This window comes from Anomaloglossus baeobatrachus, chromosome 5 (assembly GCF_048569485.1).
Source record: "Anomaloglossus baeobatrachus isolate aAnoBae1 chromosome 5, aAnoBae1.hap1, whole genome shotgun sequence".
Classification (NCBI taxonomy): domain Eukaryota; kingdom Metazoa; phylum Chordata; class Amphibia; order Anura; family Aromobatidae; genus Anomaloglossus; species Anomaloglossus baeobatrachus.
The window spans coordinates 499,188,861-499,215,158 of record NC_134357.1 but is presented as its reverse complement, the minus strand read 5'-3'; positions in this window follow the sequence as shown (position 1 = coordinate 499,215,158).

Genomic DNA, 26,298 nt, shown 5'->3' with positions numbered 1-26,298 from the left:
TGGTGTCACCAATCTCACCACAACCGTGGGTGGCGTCACGGACAATATCAAATCCCCACAATGAATTCCCCCCCCTTTCACTCACGGGCGAGGAATGCCGCTCGGGTCCCTGGGATCCGGCCCACCGCTCGAGCCACCACCGAGCAGCAGCAGCCGGACCCGAGCAGTGGGAGAGCGTCCCCTCCTCCGCCCGCGACAAACATGTACTGTATGTTCACCATGAACACATACCGCAGGGGCACCATGAACATGTACTGTATGTTCACCATGAACACATGCCGCAGGGGCACCATGAACACATACCGCAGGGGCACCATGAACAAGTACTGTATGTTCACCATGAACACGTACTGCAGGGGCACCATGAACACATACCGCAGGGGCACCATGAACATATACCGCAGGGGCACCATGAACACGTACCACAGGGCCACCATGAACACGTACCGCAGGGGCACCATGAACACGTACCGCAGGGGCACCATGAAGACATACCGCAGGGGCACCATGAACACGTACCGCAGGGGCACCATGAACACGTAGCGCAGGGGCACTATGAACATGTACTGTATGTTCACCATGACACATACCGCAGGGGCACCATGAACAAGTTCTGTATGTTCACCATGAGCACATACCGCAGGGGCACCATGAGCACATACCGCAGGGGCACCATGAACACGTACCGCAGGGGCACCATGAACACATACCACAGGGGCACCATGAACACGTACCGCAGGGGCACCATGAACACATACCACAGGGGCAACATGAACACGTACCGCAGGGGCACCATGAACACATACCACAGGGGCAACATGAACACATACCGCAGGGGCACCATGAACATGTACTGTAGGGGCACCATGAACACGTACCGCAAGGGCACCATGAACACATACCGCAGGGGCACCATGGACAAGTACTGTATGTTCACCATGAACACATACCACAGGGGCACCATGAACACATACCGCAGGGGCACCATAAACACGTACCGCAGGGGCACCATGAACACATACCACAGGGGCAACATGAACACGTACCGCAGGGGCACCATGAACACATACCACAGGGGCAACATGAACACATACCGCAGGGGCATCATGAACATGTACTGTAGGGGCACCATGAACACGTACCGCAGGGGCACCATGAACACATACCGCAGGGGCACCATGAACACATACCGCAGGGGCACCATGGACAAGTACTGTATGTTCACCATGAACACATACCGCAGGGGCACCATGAACAAATACTGTATGTTCACCCTGAACACAACAGAAGAAAAAAGTCCAGATCATTGTTAGTATCACCAGGAGACAGTGTAGAGCACAGAGATGCTACAGCTGGGACGTGTCCAATGATTCAAAAGAACTCCAGCTTCACAAACTTGTGCTCTCCTTTATTCATTAAAATTCTTTCAATAACAGCATTGCCCAACTTTCAGTAGTTATATCTACGTGTTTCAAATGTTACAGCATCCTTAGTCATGATCATGGCTACAGCATTACTGTGTATGAAGGGAATCCACGCATATTGATTGGCTGGCTAACAGCCGTGAAACATGAGGGGTGGGGATGGATCATGGCACTCGAGCACCCGCGATACTCGCTTGAGTAACGAATGTACCCAAGCACCCTGATATTCGATCGAGTATCGAGCAGATTACGTGCTGAAATTCAAGATGCCAGTTCCTTCTTTTTTAAATAACAATTTGCAAGGGAAAAGTCAAGAGGCCTCCATACATAAAAGCTCTGTTCTGCCAAAATCAGAAGGTTTGGCCTACTTTGTAACTCTAGACAAAGGAATAGCAGACCTGGAGTCACCAGAGAACAAGAACGCAAAGTAGACATGGAGTCATCTGAGAAGAAGAAGAGAAAATAGACCTGAAGTTATTGGAGAAGAAGGGAACGTAGACCTGGAGTCATTGGAGAAGACGGGAATGTAGACTTGGATTTTTCTGAGAAGAAGAAAAGAAAACAGACCTGAAGTCATTAGACAAGAAGGGAACATAGACCTGGAGTCATTGGAGAAGAAGTGAACGTAAACCTGGCGTCATTGGAGAAGAAGTGAACGTAAACCTGGAGTCATTGGAGAAGAAGTGAACGTAGACCTGGAGTCATTGGAGAAGAAGGGAACATAGACCTGGAGTCATTGGAGAAGAAGGGAACGTAGACCTGGAGTTACCTGAGAAGAAGAGAAAATAGACCTGAAGTCATTGGAGAAGAAGGGAACGTACACCTGGAGTCATTGGAGAAGGGCAGTAGAACTGGAGTCATTGTAGAAGGAGAAGAAAAAGTAGACCTGGAGTCATTGGAGAAGAAAAAAGAAAAGTAGACCTGTTGTTATAAGATTAAAACATGGAAGAGTAGATCTTGAGTTATTGGAAAGTGGACACAGTTACCAAAGTGACAACCACCATTTATTCAGCAAACCTGTAGTGATCAAAGAAAATGAAGGATGAGTAGACCTTGGGTTATCGGAGAAGAAGACTCAAGAATAGCCTGGGAGTTTTGGTTGAAGGAAAAGACGCATAGACCTTTAGTTATCAGAAAAGGAAGGGAGACCTGGAGCTATCAAGAATTAAGAAAGAAGGTTAGACTGGGAGGAATAAGGGAAGAAAAAGATGTTATGAAGAAGGAAAATAAGTGTAGACCTGGTGTTATCTGAGAAGAAGGAAAAGAGTTATGGCTGAGGGGAGGAAGTGCCAACTATGAATATTCAAATTGTCTCTCCAGTAAAGGAGACAAACTCTAGCACAGCGCCACCTATTGGAAGTAGCGATCCTAAAAGTCACAAGTGGATTTTTGACAATCCTTTGCAATATGACTCAGGATATATAAGCCAGATCAGAATCCCAACTATGAATAAGGAGGATCATGATTTAAGGTGGAAGTGAGAAAAAGAGATCTGTTTACAATCTCTCACAAAGGATGAGGATGTCTGGAGTTGCTCATGTGTATCTCCAGTCAATAAGTCGTCCTCCTCCAACCTAAGACATTGGTAGAGGAGATCAAAGGAAGTGTTACAAGTGGCTGAGTATAATGTGGGCCATAAATACCAATCATGGATCAATACAAGCTCACCTTTAAAGGTTTAATGATCCTGAAAGTGGTTGGCTGGAGTAGTCTTCAATAATGGAAACGTTTGGCAGGTTGCTCCTACGGTATATCAGGGGTTGGGTGGGTATAGTGAACTTATTAGATCCTGAACAAAAATTTGTTTAAACTGCAATTATCGGGATGCCTGCATCAAGCCATCTTGCCTGCAGGTCGGACCCGACCCAGTTATTTCTTACTCCATCAAGGGCGTTCTGAATGATAAATGCAACATCCAATATTTTTCATACCAGTTTTGGACCAAATCCAAATCTAAAAGCAAGTAGTGGGTTCACTCCCAGTCCTGAGGTTAGTTTGTGACGCTATGAACAAGTGTCTCCCAACTGTTTGACTTGTCAGTTCTTTAAGATTTTTCCCACAACCTTGTAAACTTTTTTGTAAGACCAATAAATGACCATTCGAGGTACATAAAGAAGGTTCTTAGTCAGAGAAGTACAATAAATGATCATGGTCCATCAATAAATATTTTTGACATGTGTCGGAAATGTCTACGTAGACCCATAAGTGATTATATACTGTTCTCTTCGAGGTTTGCAGCCAGCAGTCACACGACCCAATGTAGAGCCACCAACTGGTCACGTATCCTACGTTCATGCTTTCGATTTTCAGGAATGGAATCCAATTTGTCATAATCATTATGAACTTGTCCAGACTTGTGTATGGCGGTGTTACACACACATATCGGGTCTGGTGTTTAGTGCATTACTACAACAAGACCCAACTAATGTACAGGAGGAGGACGGCGCGTGAAGGATCTTGATGAGGAAGCAGTGGTGGGTTTTGATTGGGGGATTACATATGAAAACAATAAAAATATTCAACTTTTTTTCAAATCTGGAATAAAATAAGGAAATGAAATCTTGAGTTGGGTTGTTTAGTGATTGTCTCCCTGACTCCCAAAAGATCAGACCCTTGGGTTATAATTCTTTGTGCCCTCTGTCTCTGGGGTTATTTATGGGCACAGTTTTGTTGTCTCAATGTGTCAGCTGGGTCTATCCTGGGCTACGCACATAGGGTCCGTGCTGTGAGAATCCTGGGATCACCTCCGGCACAAGGAACAGGGGGTCTCAATCAAGGGTTCTCATGACCTTTAGAAGTCACAAAGCTTAGGAGGCTGCAATCCTTAGTGCTGGCAACCAACAAATCTCAGAATGTCAAGGAGAACACGGCACCCACCATAATGTCACCCTACACTCGCCTGACAGCGGGCAGCGCCAAGAGGTCAGCAACATGTTATCTACCCAGCAGCTGCAGGAATAAAACATGGAGACTTGTAGTAGAGCAAAACTAATGACATCAATATATATATATATATATATATATATATATATATATATATATATATATATATATATATATATATATATATACAGTATATGTAGTATATCTATCTCTCTACCTATCTATCTTTTTATATATCTATCTGTCCTCATATCTATCTATTTATCCATCTCTAACTACCTATCTATCCTCATATCTATCTATCTATCTATCTATCCCTCTATCCTCATATCTATCTATCTATCCCTCTGTCTATGTATCATCTATTTATCATCTATATATCTGTTTATCTATCTATCTATCTATCTATCCCTCTATCTATCTATCTATCCCTCTATCTATCCCTCTATCTATCTATCCTTCTATCCCTCTATCTATCTATCTATCCCTCTATCTATCTATCTATCTATCTGTCTATCTATCAATCTATCCTTCTATCTATCTCTATCCCTCTATCTATTTATCTATCCTCATATCTATCTATCTATCCCTCTATCTATCTATCTATCTATCTATCTATCTCTATCCCTCTATCTATCCCTCTATCTATCTATCTATTTATCTATCTATCTATCTCTATCCCTCTATCTATCTATCTATCCCTCTATCTATCTATCTATCTATCTATCTATCTGTCTATCTATCTATCTATCTATCTATCTATCCTTCTATCTATCTCTATCCCTCTATCTATCTATCTCTCTCTTTCCCTCTATCTATTTATCTATCCTCATATCTATCTATCTATCCCTCTATCTATCTATCAATCATCTATTTATCATCTATATATCTGTTTATCTATCTATCTATCCCTCTATCTATCCCTCTATCTATCTATCTATCTCTATCCCTCTATCTATCCCTCTATCTATCTATCTATCTATCTATCTATCTATCCCTCTATCTATCTATCTATTTATCTATCTATCTATCTCTATCCCTCTATCCCTCTATCTATCTATCTATCTATCTATCCCTCTATCTATCTATCTATCCCCCTATCTATCTATCTATCCCTCTATCTATCTATCTATCTATCTATCTATCTATCTATCTATCTATCTATCTATCTATCCCTCTATCTATCTATCTATCCCCCTATCTATCTATCTATCTATCTATCTATCTATCTATCTATCCCTCTATCTATCTATCTATCCCTCTATCTATCTATCTATCTATCTATCCCTCTATCTATCCCTCTATCTATCTATCTATCTATCTATCTATCTATCTATCTCTATCCCTCTATCTATCTATCTATCCCTCTATCCATCTATCTATCTCTATCCCTCTATCTATCTATCTATCTATCTATCTATCTATCTATCTATCTATCTCTTTCCCTCTATCTATCTATCTATCTATATATCTATCCATCCGCTCATGTGTTTCTTCTGATGACACTTTTATGACTTTTCCACCTACAATATGGTGTAATAAATCCCACTTTGGCGGTCAGCTGTGGTCTGGTGATGACAGGCTCCGCTGACCAGTCCTGGTGGGAGCTGATGTCTTTATACTGGGGTGACATCCTGGTTATACTGGTATAGTGTTTTTTTTTTTTTTTTTAATTATGAACTATTATGAATTATGTGTTTTGAAGCCTTCTAGATTGATCACACATAGGCGCAGTGGTTCCATATATCCAGGCCACAGGTGGAACAGAACTGGGGGGTTATACAACTGGTCAGAAGGTAGTCATGATGGGTGGCCATGGCCTGTGGCTAGTATTACAGCCCTGGTGACCCAGCTGCTCGCTGCAGTTGTTGGTAATGATTTCAGTAAAAAGTTCACTGCTTTCCCTTGGCAAGAATAGAAGATGCTGTCTCCACAATAACTTCCCTGACACATCTAATAATATCCCGTCATGTCCTTAGTGACAGGAGCTGATGGGGAGGGGGTGACACATGTCTTCTGGGCCATACACATTTTACCACCTTGTGTGATTATCCTGTTCTCAGGGGTCCACTCGTATCTACCAATTTCTTAATTTAATTTGTGCCTGGTGTAATTTTACATCCTTTCGAAAATGCTGAAAAACATGAAAACCAAAAAGATAAAGACCAAGCAAATAATTGAAAATTTAATTAGGTGAAAGTTGGAGTAAATAATCAATCTCTTGGGGCCACCAATCACAGGGCCCTAGTTAATGAAATTTATGGGTGTCTACCTCCATTCAGAAGGATCATTGAGCGTCCAGCAGAAATTATGATTTATGGAGGTTGAGAATGGAAAGAAAGAAAGAAAAAGAACGAAAGAAAAAGAGAATGAGTAAATGAATAAAAAGACAAGATAAAAGAAAGATAGAAAAGAAAGAAAATTAAATAAAAGAACGGGAGAAGGAAAAAAGAAAGAAGGAAAAACGTGAAAAAGACAGATAAAAGGAAAAGAAGGAAGACAGAAGAAATGAAAGAAAGAAGAAAAAATAGACAAAGAAACAAAAAGAAGAAAAGAAAACAGAGAGAGCAAAAAGAAACATTGAAAGAAAGAAGGAAAACAGAAAGAGAAAGAAGGAAAAAAGAAAGAAAAAGAAAGAAAAAGAGAAAGAATGAATGAGAGAATGAATGAAAATAAAAAAAAGAAAGACAGAAAAGAAAGAAAATGAAATAAAAGAAGGGGAGAAAGGAAAAAGAAAGAAGTAGAAGAATGAAAAAGACTGATAAAAGGAAAAGAAGGAAGAAAACAGAGAGTGAAAAGAAAGAGATATTGAAAGAAAGAAGGAAAAAAAAGAAAGAGAAAGAAGGAAAGAGAAAGAAAGAAGTAAAGAAAGAAAGTAGGAAAAAATCAGGAAGAAGAGAAGAAAAGAAAAAAAAGAAAGAAAAGGATACAAGGAAACAAGGAATGAAAGAAAGAATGAAAGAAAGAAAGAAGAAAAACATAGGATATAAAATAAAGAAGTAAAACAGAGATAAAAAAATGAAAGATGTCAACATTGCAAACTCCTTTGTGAATATCCTATTAGGGAACTCTTTTTCTCCAGATGGTAGTGACCTCTGTGGAGATTGGCCGTTAACAGTCTTGGGAGGTCCGAGAACTCTTAATCTTCCCCTGGAGAACCTAGCAGTTTAGTGTGATCTGTGTAATACCTTTGTGGTGTCACTGCAGGGAAATTCAATACTTGGTGCTGGGATCCTTTCAGGTGATCACTGTGAATTCCCTTGGTCAGACATTGTGGGATCCGCTTATCATCAGGAGACCCATCTGGAATACAAAGTCCAAATGATTGAAGAATATTCATTAAATAACTAGGAAAGGTTGTAGAGCAGTAACTGGACCTGTCAGCATGGCTCCTCCACGTGTCGGGCCGCAGTGGGACTTTTGTACCAGGGTGTGATCTCCTCAGTGCTATATAGATCATGTTCAGACATATCCCTCGGGATTCACTGGTTATACATGGACCTCGTTCTACCTGTTTACTGTCACTTCCTTCTGTCATTCCCCATGTGGCAATCTGCTTGCCAACAGTTCGGGCAAGTTCGGTCTTGAAAGCACTCTTTAAGTCTTCACCTGTTCCTTCATCTCATTGAACAACTCAGGAAACCCTCAACCATCTCAGAAGGTCGTGAAAATGAGAATGCCCTTGGTATATGGTGGCTTGTAGCCTAGTCCAGCACTTTAGTCTTGGTGTCTAGTAACCCTTTGATACAATGCTCCAATGTCTGGTGTCTTGTGGTTTAGTGTAAAGTTGCTGTGGTTCATTAAAAGAAAGCTGACGTCTCTGTTACTGGTGTGTACCTTGCATCACACATTGCTGTTTTTGGTGTCCACTTTTTGGTATCCAGTGGTTAAGTATTCCTGTCTATGGTTTTCACTAGAATATTTCTCTGCACCTTACTTCTAGTGCTAAGATATTTCTGTCCTTGATATCTTCTGTAGTATATTCATATCCAATCCCTGATGTCCAGTGGTTTGTGTTCTATTCCTCTTGCCTAGAGCTAGATAATTAAACAACCTTGATCCTGACACCATGTCATTAGTGTACCAACCCTGGTGTCTTGTGGTTAAGCATCTCTAATCCTAGTGTATAGTGATTTAGTGCACTACCCCTGATGTCTAGACGTTGAGGCTTTTATCTTTAAATATCTGGTACCTGGAGCCTTGTAATGCAGGGGCATGGAATGGTAGTTGCGGGTGAGGGATTCCCTCCGGGTAGGCGCCCTGGCCCCACATCATAGGAAAGGTGTTATGGTCCTGGCTGGGTGTGAGGGCTTTAGGACTTCAGGTGGCGTGCACCTCTAGGCCACATGCTACCGTTGTCGTGGGCTGGGCAGGACCAGTTGTTATAGGTATCAAGGAAGAAGATCATTGGTTCTTCACAAACAAAAGTGTACTGAACAGTATTTTTTGGACGAACAAGCTCAATGTGTAGGGGGCACACAGTGGACGTTTCCTTTACACAAAGTACCATAAAATGCAGTTCCTCAACGTTCACTTTAGATGTTACTGTCCTTGATATTCAGAGACCTTCTGCCACAACAGAGCTTAGCACAAAAGTGCCGTTCATGAGAGTTCAGTTAGACCAAACGCGTTTCGGGGTAGCGATGCTCCCAGATCTGCCACTCAGAACTACATTTTCATCTCACTATCACCACTGGGTCGGCCCATTTCCTTTCAGCTGTAAACTACTCAGGACCTGCTACTAAGTGTCAGTCCACAGACCCCACCCACAAGGATTGCTTTCAGCTCCTTGACCAGTCCCAGATTTCACTTTCGGTCTCATCTCTGGGTGTAACCACTCTCCGAAATTCTGTTGTACTTTCTTTCTACCTTTGCTTGGTCTTTCATCCCTTCTTGCCACAATTCACTTGAAAAATGCAACCAAAACGACCTGATGGACTCGTATGTCCCCACTCAACTCTGATTGTTCCCCAATTGAACTCTAAGATAGAGTCTGTGTCTTTCCCTCAGCACTAGCTCCTCCCTCATAGATGGAGTCTGTTCTGTCCCTCAACACTAGCTCCTCTCCCATGGGCTAATCCCAACTGACACTTGCCCTGCAGTCACACATTTGGTGTCTTCAGGGGTAGGAACTGGACCACCATCTTACACCTTGTGGTTTGAGATCTTGTGGCGCCCTGGACAAACCAGGGGCCACAGAGAACAAAACCAACACACCCCACACTCCCAGCAGGCACACCAAAGCCAGACCACAAAACCCTTGTTGCCTTCCTCCAGGGGCTGATGTTCACACCAGGGGGTGGGCCAGGCGGTTTGCCCTGCCCACCGAAGAGTTCAGAGCCCTGGAGGCGGGAAAACCAGGCAGATTAGTTTTGGAGAGGAGAGAGGACAGTTGGAGAAGTGGAAGTGGAAGGAGAAAAGTGACAGCTAAGAGCCTGAAGTTGGTCCGGGTATGTGGCCCGGACAGATCAGCAAGGTTGGCAGACGGTGGTGACCGTCTGCAGGAGTGGCCGATTGGGGTCTACCGTAAGGACCGTGGACGGGCGGTGGCCCGGCGGTACCGGACCGGTACACAAAGAGAAGCCAGCACCATTTGGCAGGGGCTTTTCGGACCCCGGCAAGACTAGGAGTCGCCGTGAATTTGCCGAATCCGTTAGTGAAGGGGACCTTCTGGGTTTCCAAACAGTCAAGTCCCGACAGAAGGCAACAGTCCAACCAACAGAGGGAGACACCGCCACCGCCAAGGCAACCGTTTCTCAGGGCCAGCGCCTGCGGGCAAAAGGGGCTCCTCCGGCCCATATCCAAGCCGGGGAGCGGGTTACCAGTGGGAACCCATTGGAACCGTACAAACAACTTAGGTGTAGGGAAAGGCAGTTACCACCAACCTGCCGGGAGCAACAACACCGCAGCCGTCTGTGGGACCCGTCCATCCAGCCGAGTGTTTTACCGAGAACTGTGTCTTCATCATTGGGCTGAGTGAGTACCACCGTGCCGTGAGGCACAGCGCTGCCCTCGCGACCCTGCACCTCGCCAGGCCCCGAAACCCACCTGCTATTCATCCCTACCCCATCACCGGGCCCCGGGACAACCAACCCCCTACCCACGAAGGGGAGAACTAACAACCAAGCTGCTCCCTGTCACCGCTCCCGGGATCCCCGTCCAGAGCAGCGGTGGTGTCATCAAAATAACCACAACCGTGGGTGGCGTCACGGACAATATCCCTAAACTAAACCACCCCCTTTCACTCACGGGCGAGGAGCGACGCTCGAGTCCCCGGGATCCGGCCCATCGCTCGAGCCACCGAGCAGCAGCAGCAGCCGGACCCGAGCAGTGGGAGAGCGCAGCGTCCCCTCCTCCACCCGCGACATTCTCATTCATGGTGTCCAGTCTTTAGCAGCTATAATCCTGGTGTCCAGTTGTTTGTGCCCCATCCCTTATGTTTATTAGTTTGGGATTATATCATTACACTTTCCTGTAACCAGTGCCCTATGGTTTGGTGTCCCTTTTATATTGTCCAGTGGTTCAGAGTCCTATCCCTGGAGGCTAGAGGGAAAATATCCCCTCTGGTGGACACAAACAATAAAGGACACCTGCGCATGAATAATCTATGGGTCCTTTGCAGCCTAAAAGCTAATTAAAAAGCACAATTCCACCTTCTTTGAAGGTAGAAATTAGTCCCCAACCTCTTGGGCCCCGGTGCAACTGCACAGGCCATACCAATTATATGTTTTCCCCTTAACATCCCTGTGTCACAGGTGACCGACAGTCCTGTGGTGTCCAGCTATAGAAGGTCACAGCGTTTGGCTGGGCAAACTGCTCCCTGACATTATTCTTTCTTGGTTTTCATCCCTTTCCCTTTAGGACCCTGCAGAGTTCCTCACCCTTTCAGTTGTTTTTTATCAGCACTTCCCTTGGTGTGTTTATAGGAGCATTTCCCCTTACTCTGTGCTGATGATAGGTCTAATACCCTTAACAAGTTTTCAGTGCAAGCAGTTGGCTTGTATTCATCTGTAGAAACTTTGTTTTTGCAGTTCGTCTCCCTGAGTCATCTGGAGATAAGTTATTTGTTACTTTCACCCTGTTTATCTCTGTCTTCTTTAGAGCTTAGTGGGGTTGACTAAGCGCTCATCCCATCTGCTCCCTAGCTACAGCCTATTTCAGGGTCAGCCAGGGTCAGGTATCCGGCTCGGCGTATTGGTGCGGAACTTATCTAGGGTGGTGAAGGAAGCCAGGGCCCTGTGTTAGACTTAATCAGGGGTCACTATCTTCCCTAGACACAGGGTTTCTCTTCTCTTTCTCCGTTTGCTTGGTGCTTCGCCGTACCGAGCGTGACACCCTGTCCTTGGTGCCCTGTGGTTAGGTGTCACTTTCCTGATGTCAAGTGATATCTATTCCAAGTGTCTAGTTCTTTGCTACCACTCAATTTCTTTAAATCTACTGGTCTACAGTAATCTCAATCCTGGTGTCAGGTGGTTAAGCATTTCTAACCCACGTGTCCTGTGGTTTGGTGCGCCATCCCTCGAATGCTTGTGTCGATTGGTTCAAGAAACTTTTCCCTGGTGACTAGTGTATTTATTTCACTTCTCTGTTACCATGTCCATTTTGATTGGAGCTTTTTAAGTTACATCTTAATGGTACTTTTCTATGTTTGTCCCTGGTGTCCAAGTAGTTCAGAATGAACATTCATGGTGTCTAATAGGTGTCTGCACCACTTACAAATGTCTAGTGTTAGGGCGGCTTTGCACACTATGACATCGCAGGTGCGATGTCGGTGGGGTCAAATCAAAAGTGATGCACATCCGGCGTCACTTGCGATGTCGGAGTGTGTAAATCCTAGATGATACAATGAACGAGCGCAAAAGCGTCGTTATCGTATCATCGGTGCAGGCTCCGACATTTCCATAATGCTGGTGCCGCGACAGGTACGATGCTGTTCCTCGTTCCTGCGGCAGCACACATCGCTGTGTGTAAAGCCGCAGGAGCGAGGAACATCTCCTTACCTTCCGCCAGCGACTATACGGAAGGAAGGAGGTGGGCGGGATGTTTACATCCTGCTCATCTCGGCCCCTCAGCCGCCATTGGCCGTCTGCCGTGTGACGTCGCTGTGACGCTGCACGACCCGCCCCCTTAGGAAGGAGGCGGGTCGCCGGCCAGAGCGACGGTCGCAGGGCAGGTGAGTGCATGGGAAGCTGGCGTAGCGATAATTATCGCTACACCAGCTATCACAAGATATCGTACCTGCGACAGGGGCGAGGACTATCGCGTGCGACATCGCAGCATCAGCTTGCAATGTCGCAACGTGCAAATCCCGCCTTAGTGTCTGCTGTACATGTATCTTCTGGGTTACTTCCCTTACCATTGTATTGACACATTTGTCGCTTCTTATTAACCTATTTTATCTTCAGCTCTCCATTTCTATAAAATTGGACTTCTTCCCTTTTCCTTCACACTTGCTCAACTTTCCCAATTGAATCCAATCTTTTGAAACCGAATCTTCCTTATTTATAGAGATGGGATCATTTATCAAATGGCATTTATTTGTGGAACACGACATGGAACTCCGAGCTATGCCATCTATTTTAATCTATGCCTGGGAATCGTCCTACAAGAAGCCTTTGCCCCCTGGAAGCATTTGCCCTGGTCGAGTGCTTCAAGGAGTATTTCGGTCTTCTTCTCTTCTTGAGCTCCGAAATGTTTCAGCTGTTGCCCGAAGATCTAGAAGGAATGCGTTCTCTGTTAATTCGATCTAATTACCACTAGTTAGCTTATGAGAGTTATGTCAAGGACTTCGTATACCGAAAGTCGATCTCAGCATTCTGAAGACCTGGGAAGGTGTCCTGCTATCCGGTGAAGGAGAGATGGAATTTCAGAGATGGTTTCCATCTCTTGTCTCAGCTGCAGTCCCATCGGACTAGTTGAGTCTCTACGTCGGCTACTGCGCCAACAGTTGGATAATAATTTTGTAGGCACAGGTGTTGTAAGACACGCGATACCTCCAATGGTGAAAAGGAATGTCTTCTTGGTTAAAACAATACCGTTATTATGGTCCCTGAATGCGGCTAAATGAGCTCTGACATCTTTGCTCTTTGCGGTACTAAGTCAAGGATTGCTCGGTCTCACGTTACGCTTGTCTTGTGTACATTTTTCTCTCAATTACAGGGTACTCTCTAAGGGATGGTAAATTCCGATGATGTGTCTTGTCAGCCATTCTGTGGACAACCAAGGCTATGACCTGTAAGGAAAAGAAAAAAACAGGACTAATGTTTTTCAAAATATACTGCCACCACAGATCACAGATTATTTGTGGTATTGCAGTTCAAACTCACTGGCCCCGATTCAAGAAAGTCATTTTGCCAGAATTCTGGCATAAATATTGTTTTGAAAATTTGCAAAAAATCTTCTGACTTTTGGCTTTTTCATACCAGTTTATCCCAAATCCGGAAAATGGGGTGGAGTTGAAGCTGGATGGGGGATCGGTGGTGGCATGACATAATAGCTCATGTGATTCTTGACAATCTGCGCTGTTCCTTATAACAGAAATTTTACCATGTGCCTCTTAATGACTCAGAAGCTCGGCGTGGTAGCCATTGGCAAGAGACTCGGTTTCCTTGCCCCGGGACTCTAGAGAAATGAGGGGCTGCTGTGTATGTGAATGGGTCCCGTTCAACGGCATTCTACTTGTGTACCTGAAATGGACAGAACAAAATGGGGCAACGCCTTCCTCTCTTCATGTGGGTCCATATGGGTCAATATGTTACGCTGTGGCTACCGCACCCAGGCATTTAGATTAGTCTTCTCAATACAGGACCATGAATGTGTTTCACTGGGCCCCCTGCCCAACATCACGGACAGTGATTCCATACAAAGGCAACTCGTTGAGCAGATACTTTCTTCCCATGTTTCCCTCTCCCAGTTAACCCTGAACTCACTCCTGGCCTGACTGCTTCCATATAAAAAAATTGTTTAAAAGAACAGAGAGTCCTCAGTGGTTGATACCTTTTAATGGCTAACTGAAAAGATGGTAATAATTGCAAGCTTTCGAGACTACTCAGGTCTCTTCATCAGGCATGGTGCTTCCATATAGGTTTCCTTACCTCGGTGACCACTTCAGTTGCCACTAATGTTTATTTAGGCTCATGCATTTTTGCACCTTCTGAAGCTCACTTTCTTTGACTGCTTCTACAAACCGTTCTTTGCACTGTACTAGGGGGTGCTGATAAGTCTTTGGCTTTACTCAGAAAAAAATGAGATAGGATGATGAAACTTTACATTTTTTCACATAGTCTCCACTGATGTCAACACTTTTCTTACATCAGTATTCTAAGTTTTGTAAGCCTAGCAAAAAGAAGGATTTCGGTTGAGCCTCAAACCAGGCATCTGTAGCAGCCATGGCATCAGAAATGGTGTGAAATTTGGTACCTTTGAGGTGTTTTTTCAGGTTTGGAAACAGAAGATAGTTGGAGGGAGCTAGATCTGGTGAATAAGGTGTGTGGTCAACCAGCTGGAAGCCCAGCTCTGCCAGTTTTGCCATGGTCCCTTGTGCAGTGTGAGCAGAGGCATTGTCTTGCAGGAACAAGATTCCTTTGAACAGCTTGCCGCGCCTTTTGGCCTTCAGAGCTGCCTTCAATTGGTCCAAAAGTTCAATCTAATATCTTGCATTGATGGTGGAACCCTTTTGAAGGTAGTCCACTAGCAGCACGCCCTCCTCATCCCAGAACACAGATGCCATCACCTTAGTGGCTGATTTTTGCATCCTGAACTTCTTTGGATGAGGAGAACAACTGTGCCTCCACTCTTTTGACTGCTCCTTGTTTTCAAGGTCATACAAATAAATCCTAGTCTCATCCATAGTGACCAGTCGATCCAAGAAGTTCTTATCAATCCGGAAACGCTGACAAATGGACCGGGAAGTTTTCACTCGCATGCTTCTCTGATCTGTTGTCAAACATTTGGGGACCAACTTTGCAAATAGCTTCCTCATGTCCAAATATTCATGGATAATGACACAAACACGTTCACGGGAAATCCCCATGATGTCTGCTATTGCTTTAGCTGAAATTCGTCGATTCTCCAGTATGAGGTTGTGGACATTGATGATCTCCGGAACAACAACCATTCTCGGTCATCCAGGACGTTCCTCATCATTGGTGCTGAAGTGGCTCATTTTAAATTTGGCAACCGTGCTCTTAACTGTGGAATATGAAGGGCATTGATCCCCCAAAGTCTGCGACATATCACCATGAATATCCTTCATGGACTTTCCTTGCAGAAACAAGTCTTTTATCACTCATATGCTCTCAGTTGCTGTGAAAATCACATTAGACTCCGCCATTTTGTTTCCCTGCGTGCATACAGCACTGTTGCCATAAGCAACAAACACAAAATTTTGAAAACATATATTAGACACATAAGGCTTTCATGTGATGTAACATTCTTTAACATAGAAACAATAGAAAATCACAAAGCCAAAGACTTATCAGCAGCCCCTCGTAGACAACTATGTTAAGATCATTGGTGTCTTCAGGGGGGGGCACAAGAACGTAAGTTGTCACCTTTACAAGCATCTAACTCCAACATCGCAAATGTTGAAAAATCAAGGACAATGACATCAATGAAGTTAAGCTGCAACACCAGACACCACCTAATGGCACATTTGGGCACTATAGGAAGGCAGCCATGTTTTTCTAATCAAGTACAACCTCTTAAAGGGTTCTGGATAAACATGCTGTATGCTTATCAAAACCAGAATGTGGTTAAGCCCCCCATAGACATTGGAATTATGTTGGCGAATCTCGCCGATATTGAAGGGTTCAACCAAGAGTGAAATGATTATGGGAACCTGAACAATCGATTTTCAGGGGATCAAGGATCCAGCAAGTCAGATTTCGGGCTACTGATCCTTTTGTTTTCCCGAAGATAAGTCATGTCATAGAGAACACAGGAACGCTCCTGTGTATGGGAGAAAGGGCAGAGAAATCTGTTAGCCAAACATTTGGCTGGACCATCATTTGACCATCAGCCCTTTTAGGTGTTGGGGAGCGTAAATTGACAACTTTTACTCCTGAGAAGTGCAAAATACGGCACCAAAAAGTTGCCCCATACCATGCCCCTTTTTTACAGGGCATGCAAAGTAGTTCGGCCCCTAAATTTTGGGCGTTGGGGCTTCATATCATCTTGGCATCATCCAAACAAAGAAAAATCTTCATCACCTACATGAAGTTTGGAGGGTTCCCCTTTTTCGGGGAGCGTACCGGACATTCCAGTAGAGTATGCCAAAGGAAACTCTTTGCCAAAAATTGAGCTTTGATCTTTGCCCGTTCGCGCCCCCTGCTGAGTTGTTAAGAGTAGTGGAGAAAGGGCAGTGAGAAATTCCATATAAGTTTAACCAAAATATATATTTTTCATTATATCCATTTTTTTAACTCAAAATCAAAAGTGTAGACTGTGCAAAATTGCCTAAAATTACAGCAAAATCCTCTACACCAAAAAAGCCATTCATAAAAATCTTCTAGTCTCTAATTTACTCTTTTATGTATTTACTATGCAATATAATGAAAAAATGTATTTTGTAGACCACAAAGGCAGAAAGAGGCTGTTAGTGGTGAGATAATGAGACGTTCTTTACATAGATGAGGCCGGATGATATGGAAGACTTCTCTGGATACACAATAGGCTTAAGTGGCCATTTCTCTAGAGTTTTTGACTTTTTTTGTTCTTGTCGTCTTCAATTGTTCTATTCATCGTCCTCTCTTTGATCTCTCATAATATTCACAAGGGTCATGACGACTATTTCATGTGGTTTTCTTGAAAATCAAAGACTTTAGGTAACAATACCTACAAAAGAAAGGGGTGCCGGTTTTACGGTGCCCCTCAAACATGTGCCGATTCCCGATAGTTTGAGTCTTCTTACAGGTCTTCACTAAGATTTCCCACCAGAGTTGTCGAGGATCCACTTATCATTACTTTTAATTGGAAAAATGTCATAGAGGTCAAATCCAAGTCAATCCCGAGCGGCAATCAATAGGATTAGATTTATTATTGTATCTTTTGTAGGGCTTACTTCCTCCCATCATACTCCTTCAATACACCTGGATGGCAATCTTTATAAATCGTCTTGTTTTCTGATTACACCGAAGATTTTTTGTGCGCTCCAACTAAAGACTAATTTATTATCAGCTAAAGATCTATGATAGAATATTTATTAATAAGTGGAAGAGAAATCCGGCACTCAAAAGGCAGTGGAAAATGAATCTTTAAGTTACGGCATACTGCTCGTCACCGCCTGGATCGCTTCCGCTGTGTTGGTTTTATAACGGTCAGAATAGACCAAAACAACACATTTGACACTTGAGTCGTAAATCAATAATTCATTTTCCACTGCCTTTTGAGTGCCAAATTCTTCTTTATTAGGTTTGACCCTTTAAGTGGAGAAGGCTAAAAGGGTTATTAAGAAAATTCAATGCTAAGATGCATGTGGAAGACTGGAAAATCTTGATTTTGAGATCAAACTGAAGCAAATGGTGCTAAGGTTGGTGGCTTCCAACTTCAGGATATTTGGCTTAAGGTTAGTGGGAGTGGTTTGGTGCAGAAGGCCAGAGTATTCCCCAAATGTTTCTATCATTAATTAACATCTTAACAAAAGTCAATAAGAAAAGTCATTGAACACCAAGTTTTTTTCATCCAAATTCATGTCGTAATTTATCTTAGACAAGACCTAATGTCCAAGCTGCAGACATTATGGCACCCAGTGTAACAAGTTCGTTCACTCTTGATGGGTTGCTATGATCATACTTATACAGAGATGTGGCCCTCACATCAGGGGCCTCTGGGTAACTACTATGAACTAGCTGCTGACCGGGAGGTTGCGTTGGCAGCAAAGAGACAGCGACACAGACAAATTTGAATCTAATATCTAATGTGTGGAATGGTGTAGTCAGGTCAATCAAAGTAACATTAAAATAGGTGTCAAACCAGTAAGAGCTACAAAGGCTTAATCAGAAAAACAGAAACACAAATGGATCAGAACATAGAACGTCAGCCCAAAAACCTCCCTTGGGTAGTAAATAGGGTTCGGAGAATCCTCTGCTGATTGGTTACCCAACTGTCTCTTGTTATTGGCAGACTATCCAGATCACCTAATTGGCGACAACAATTTTTAATAATGGAGGATGGGTGGTTGTTATGTGTCGCCCGGGGACCAGGGGGTACTCAGATCCGGGCCACAGAGTCACTTCTGTGGGTATCACGGTGGCGTGACCCGGTCTGTGATCCCAGGCTCCACAGTAAAAGGGGATTTGTTAAGGGAGATTGTCCGTGACGCCACCCACGGTTGTGGTGATGGTGGAACACCACCGCTGCTCTGGAAGGGGATCCCGGGAGCGATGACAGGGAGCAGCGTAGTTGTTATGTCCCCTCCGTGGGTAGGGGGTTGGTTGTCCCGGGGCCCGGTGATGGGGTAAGCAGGGAGCAGGGCGCAGTGCTGCAGTGCGGTGCCCGAGGGCACGGGTGTACTCACAAGAAAGTCACACGGAGTCACTGGTGAACTAAGAATTGCCGGTGTCCGCGGCCTCCGGTACGGGGGTGTTAGAGTCCCACACACGGTGCAGCAGCCCTTGTTGTTTCCTTCCCTGCAGCAAAGTGCCTTTTTCTCCTCTCTCTCTTCCTCTTTCTCCTCAGCCGGGAACGGGGAATCTACTCCCCTGTAGTGATCCGGGTACCCAGGTACCGAGGGGCCACCGCCCGGCTCCGGCTACCTGTTCTGGCCCCTTCCTCACTACGGCCTGCCCCGGCCCTTTTGGAGAACACTTCACTCCCAGCCTGGGAGCTAAATCCAGACCTCTGTCCTGTCTGCCCTCCACACACTCTCTGCTCAAGCCCCTCCCCTCTGCTCTGCTTTTCCCTTACACTGGGGGCTGTGCTTGTCTGGCTGCACCGGTGTGAGATCAGATTACCAAGGAGGATTAACTCTTTCTGTGACAACCTGGCTGTGCCAGGGCGTCACACACCCCCTTGGTAAAACACGGCCCGTCCTCGGGCCGGCTAGGCACCGACATTTTATTAAACTGGAAAAGATAAAACATCAAACACAAGCATGTTCAATCCTCCCACAACGGGATGCACATTACTTTAACGTTGCAATAACAGTCAAACACTTTTAATAATAACTGTGTAACGGGTCCTTCAGTCACCCACCCAAACAACCTAGCCTTGGTGCTTCCCCTAAAACCCAGGCAGCACCCCTTGACCCCAGTCCAGGAACAGCCCCAAATTGGTCAACGGGACCGGTACTTCGCTGCCGTTGCGGCCGGGCAGACTGCCGGAGCCGTCGTCATCTCCGTCGCGGCCGGGCGGACTGCCGGGGCCGGTGGCAGGGCGGTGACAAAGGTGAGGCCTGGGGACCCCAGGTCTGGGTCCTCCCCAACAGGCGCTGCGGGCTCCGCTACCGGTAACAGGGGTAACGGGTCGGTGCATCGCTGCGGCGGCCCCTCCAGGAACCAAATGTTGGCAGAGTCCTGGCGTCCCTGCCTTTACAGTCCTTGTCACATAAGCTGCGGTTCCTTCTTTCTGCTCCCCCTTGGTACTCGGGAGCAGTCCTTCCAGCAGCTTTTTAAAGTTTCTCTTGTCACTTCCGGTCCTCCGGAGCTTAACTTCCACCCGCGTTCTCAGGGGGCGGAGCCTCTTTTTCGCGCCCACCGCTCGGAGAAGAAGGCGCCAAGTTGTTGTTTTTGGCGCCTAAAATGGCGGCTAAAATGGCGGATTTCAAGATTTTTGCAGCGGATCACCGCTGACAGTCCAGAATAAGGCGCACTTCCTCCAGGTAACTGGATGGGTTCGATCCTGTTCGTGACGCCAAATGTGTCGCCCGGGGACCAGGGGGTACTCAGATCCGGGCCACAGAGTCACTTCTGTGGGTATCACGGTGGCGTGACCCGGTCTGTGATCCCAGGCTCCACAGTAAAAGGGGATTTGTTAAGGGAGATTGTCCGTGACGCCACCCACGGTTGTGGTGATGGTGGAACACCACCGTTGCTCTGGAAGGGGATCCCGGGAGCGATGACAGGGAGCAGCGTAGTTGTTATGTCCCCTCCGTGGGTAGGGGGGTTGGTTGTCCCGGGGCCCGGTGATGGGGTAAGCAGGGAGCAGGGCGCAGTGCTGCAGTGCGGTGCCCGAGGGCACGGGTGTACTCACAAGAAAGTCACACGGAGTCACTGGTGAACTAAGAATTGCCGGTGTCCGCGGCCTCCGGTACGGGGGTGTTAGAGTCCCACACACGGTGCAGCAGCCCTTGTTGTTTCCTTCCCTGCAGCAAAGTGCCTTTTTCTCCTCTCTCTCTTCCTCTTTCTCCTCAGCCGGGAACGGGGAATCTACTCCCCTGTAGTGATCCGGGTACCCAGGTACCGAGGGGCCACCGCCCGGCTCCGGCTACCTGTTCTGGCCCCTTCCTCACTACGGCCTGCCCCGGCCCTTTTGGAGAACACTTCACTCCCAGCCTGGGAGCTAACTCCAGACCTCTGTCCTGTCTGCCCTCCACACACTCTCTGCTCAAGCCCCTCCCCTCTGCTCTGCTTTTCCCTTACACTGGGGGCTGTGCTTGTCTGGCTGCACCGGTGTGAGATCAGATTACCAAGGAGGATTAACTCTTTCTGTGACAACCTGGCTGTGCCAGGGCGTCACAGTTACCCATTGTCGCTGTCAATACTACTGCCAGGAATGAAGAAATGGCAACTGAGAGGTACAATTACCATGGCAGCAGGTACAGGCAAGTAACTTATGTGACACTCAGTAGGTGTTAATGGGGCGATTAGTGTGGGAGCGGGTACAGGTCAGTGCTGTATGGGACAATCAGGAATTTCTAATGGGACAATTGGTGTGGTAGTAGGTATCGGTAAGTACTGTATGGGACTCTAAGTTGGTTCTAATTGGCTGATTGGTGGAGGAGCGGGTACAAATAAGTACTGGACACTCAGTAGGTGCCAATGGGATGATTAGTGGTGGTACCGGTTGGTACTGTATGGGACACTCAGGCTCTAATGGGGCAATTGGTGCAGCAGCGGGTATAGGTAAGTGTTACCCGGTGGGTGTGAACCAACTGCGCCACAGGTAGGGCTTTCCATGGAGGGGCATAATTAAGCACCTACCTGTTCTGTATTAGGGCCTCTGATGGTGAGGATAGGCTTGGTATTCACCAGGTACCACTCCAGTGCAGTCCCTGAGTCTGCCACAGCTGACCAATAGTTCAGCTGTGCAGGAACGTGGTACAAGAGGCCAAGACAGAGATGTGGTCAGAAAATCCATGGTGAGGGGTGTGGCAGCACAGTGTAATGCCTATACTGACGTCCCCTTGCTGTCTTGCCCTACTCACCCAGTGGGGACGCTGGCTCTCTCACCTTTCCAGTTGTCCAACGGTGGCTGCTCTGTCCCCTGTCCATGCTGCTGTCTCCCAGGGCTTGCGCACAGGCCTCCTGGGAATACCCATAAGGTGTGCACACGGACACGCCCGTTTTCTTAAAGGGCCAGTACACCCTGACTTGTAAGCTTGCCTGAGAAGCATCAGGTATGTAAGGCACGAGTTCTATACGTTGCTAGTTCTCAGGTCCTTTATGCTGCTGCTGCTGTCATTGTGCTGTATGCTGTTGCTGATTTGTATCTGTGTTTCAGTGCTTTGCAAGTCCACTGCTGCTGCAACTATCCACGCCAGCCACCTACCACGATATCCGCTACTGCAAGCATCCACATCGGCCATTGCTTACATCCATACCAGCTGAATCCACAACACTGGCTGCTGCTTCTACAACCAGACACTGTATTGTAGGTGCCGAGGTACCGTTGATCCCCTGGGGCTGCCCTCTGTCGGCTGCCTACAAGCATGTGTGCCTATTTCCACCTTCAGTGGCTTAGTGAAGACTTGGTGGCCAATCTAGTTTGCTCCTCCAGGCAAGTGATCAGTACCTTTGGTCCAGTGGACCCACTAACCCCGTGCTCACCCTGAGAACATAACACATAGGTTCGATAATCATAGCCGGGGTCAGGATCAAAGAGGTCAGACAGGATGGGTAAAAAAGCAAGGTAGATAAATGAGAGACAGAGCAAAGAAGAACCCACTGGATCCAGAGACTAGCATCTAAGAACAATTGGGCAAGAAATGCTGGTTGGATCTGTCTAATCGCTACTGACAGCGGATAGACCCGAGCCTGAACACTCAAAGGAGGCAGGTGGTTACACTCCTGCAGTCTGGCCACGCCTTACTGCATTTGGTGGAGAGACTTTTCAGCAACAGGAGGATGTAGTAGAGCTGGATGTGTTGCTAGGACCAACTCACAAGGTGATTTGACACTAGGGAGAGCAGAGCGGCATTTACCAGCCACGTGAGTCACGGGCGTGACAGTAAGTACTGTATGGGATACTTAGCAGATTCTAATGGTGCAGGAGCGGGTATAGGTAGGTACTGCCTGGAACACTCAGTACATGCTACTCGGATAATTGGTGCGGGAGCAGGTACCGGGAAGTACTGTATGGGACACTAAGTTAGTTCTAACTGGATGATTGATGCAGTAGTAGGTACAGGTAAGTGCTGCATAGGACATAGAAAATAGCATTTCAGCTCACCTGATAAAGTGCACAGTGCAGAGCAGCTCCATGGACAATCCAAAAGTAGAAATAGTACCAGCACAAATACGTAAAAAAAATTTTCAATTCAATTAAATGCAAAAAGGCATAAAAACAAGAAGGTAGGTAGATAAAAAAAATATAAACTGATATAATACAAGCACAGGTACCGCATTTCTGGCCTAAAGTAACCCTTAGGGGTACTTTGCACGCTACGACATCGCTACTGCGATATCGCCGGGGTCAAATCGAAAGTGACGCACATCCGGCGCCGGTAACGACGTCGCAACGTGTAAAGCCTAGATGCGCCGATAAACGATCGCAAAAGCATCGAAAATCGGTGATATGTGTAGTGTCGGTCATTTTCATAATGTCGCACCAATAGGAGATACGATGTTGTTCCTCGTTCCTGCGGCAGCATACATCGCTGTGTGTGAAGCCGCAGGAGCGAGGAACATCTCCTTACCTGCCTCCACCGGCTATGCGGAAGGAAGGAGGTGGGCGGGATGTTTACGTCGTCCCGCTCATCTCTGCCTCTCCGCTTCTATTGGCCGCCTGCCGTGTGACGTCGCTGTGACGCCGCACGACCCGCCCCCTTAGGAAGGAGGCAGGTCGCCGGCGAGAGCGACGTCGCAGGGCAGGTGAGTGCGTGTGAAGCTGCCATAGCGATAATGTTCACTATGGCAGCTATCACAAGATATCGCATGTGCGACGGGGTCGGGTACTATCGCGCTCGGCATCGCTAGCTGATGCTAGCGATGTCGCAACGTGCAAAGTACCCCTAAGTCTCAACCTGCATAGGACACTAGTTAGTACTAGGATGATTGGTGTGGGAGCGGGTACAGGTAAGTGCTGTATGGGACACTCAGTAGTATCTACCAGGATGATTGGTACGGTAGCGGGTACAGGTAAGTACTGTATGGGACACTTAGTAGTATCTACCAGGATGATTGGTACGGGAGCGGGTACAGGTAAGTACTGTATGGGACACTCAGTAGTATCTACCAGGATGATTGGTGCGAGAGCGGGTACAGGTTAATATTGTTTGGGACACTCAGTAGTATGTACTCGGATGATTGGTGCGGGGAGCAGATACAGGTAAGTGCTGTTGTTGTGGGAGTGGCAGGGGGCCATAGTCGTGGGCAGAGGCGACCTTCCGGTTCCAGACAGTACCTCCCTTTGGTGCTGCACTCCTGCCACCTCCACAGTTCAACCAGGGACACTGCAGCTTCTCCTCCTCAGGACATATTGAGACATGAAGTCCAGGATAACGTTTAGGCCCTGTGCGCACTTACCGGATTTTGCGGCGGATTTTTTTGCGGATTTGCTGCATGTTTCGCTGCAGAAAATGTTCATAACATCTCTGCAGTGAATCACCAGCAAAACCTATGGGAAAAAAAATCCTGTGCGCACTAGGCGGATTTTGACAGCTGCATGTTTTGCTGCGGGATTCCCGCACGTCGCTGCGGGATTTCACTCCATTGACTCCAATGTAATCGTGAAATCCCGCAGGGAATAACGCAGGCAACAAATTCTGTGCGGTTCACTGCGTTTTCCTGCGTTATTCCCTGCGGTATTTCGGGGTTTACCTCCGGTAATGTACATCGCCTGTCTGCGGTTTTGCAGGGAAGTGATGTCATTACAGGAAGAGGAAGCCGTGCAGAGAGTAAACACACACAGATCACAAACACACACAGACATCACAGACATTGAACACAGACACAGACACATAGAACACACATAGAAAGCAAGCGGAAATATAGAAAACAAAACACGTGAGCTCCGCTGCATATTTACCGTCCAGCCGAGGTAAGCACACAGCGGCGGCCCGGTATTCTCAGGCTGGGGAGGGAGAGGGGCAGTGTTAATGGCCCCTGCCTCCCTCTCCCCTCCCGCAGCCTAGAATATCAGCCGCAGCTGCCCCGGGACTGTCGCTGTCAGGTTTCCAGGTTTTCCAGTTCTCTTTTGATTGCCCTTGCCCTCGGTTAACATGGAGGTTACCGTTCTGTTGCCCTACTTCCTGTCCAGCTACTTAAAAGGCCGCCTCTAAGTCCAGTCCAGTGCCTGAGTATACTGCCTGCTGTGTGCTCCTGCTGTGTTGCTGCTTATTCCTGATCGCCTCTGGATTCCCCTAAAAGACTACCTACCGATTGACTCTGGACTGTACCCGGCTCTTCAAGGCTGTGCCCGGATTCCGTTTACCATCTTCGGTCAGCACTCCGCCTGGTTCTCTTTTGGTTCGTAATCATTCTGGACAAACATTTCCCGAACGGACACTCATTGACTTTACCGCTTGCTCCTTATCCCGGCTGCTGCGCATTTAGGCCTTCCGGGGTAGATTGCCGGACAGTCCCTGTATAGGGGTTCGCTCTGGTGGTCTCCCTGGGGGAGTCCGGTGCGTGGCCCCGGGAATTCCCTCCGCGTCGATTCCGGAAAGTATTGCATGTGTTATTGTGTTGCTGTGTTGTTCTGTATCTACCGTGGTTACATATCATAAACATCTTGTACCACAAACTCGTCTCTGGCTGTCATTGCCCTACGCTATCGAAATCCTCAGAACATAGAATAAGTATTACATTATACTCAGGCCATTAGAGGATTTCGCTGGGGCAATGACTGAGACACGAGTAGATCAGCTGTTCTCCATGATTAACTCCCTGCAGCAGGAGATGGAGGTGGTGCAGACTAAGCTTAGAGATGTGGAGGCGCAGCTGGGCCATGATCACCAGGTACTGGGTCCGGCTATACAGGATTTGCGAGTCAGAGTGGAGGCTCAGGAAGCCGTCCCCACTACGTCCGTATCAGCTGCCGGTATGCCTAGGTTACCCCCATTCCGTTTCAATGGTGATCGTAGTCAGTTCCGTGGATTTGTTAACCAATGTATACTGTTTTTCGATGTACATGCTGATTATTACCGTTCTGACCGGTCAAAGGTGTTATGTATCATCATGTTATTAACCTCACGAGCACTGGCTTGGGCTAATCCTATGATAGAGAACCGGGACATCCGTTTAAATCACCTAGATGACTTTCTGAACGCAATGGCACAAATGTTTGATGATCCGAATCGCCGTGCTACCGCTGAATCGGCTCTCCTTTCCTTACGTCAGGGAAAGCGTTCTGTCGTTGAATACGCCACTGAGTTCCAGAGGTTAGTGGTAGACACCGACTGGGGAAACAATGCATTATTGTCCGTTTTCAGAAAAGGTTTGTCCGGTACCATCAAGGACGAGTTAGCCCGTTCCGAATCCCCAGGGGATTTTGACCTGTTTCTCCAGCACTGTGTGCGCATAGATACCCGTTTGACGGAACGTAGACAGGAAAAATGGGCAGCTATAAACCGTGTAAATAATAATACGTTTCCTTCCAGAGAACCCGCTCTCAG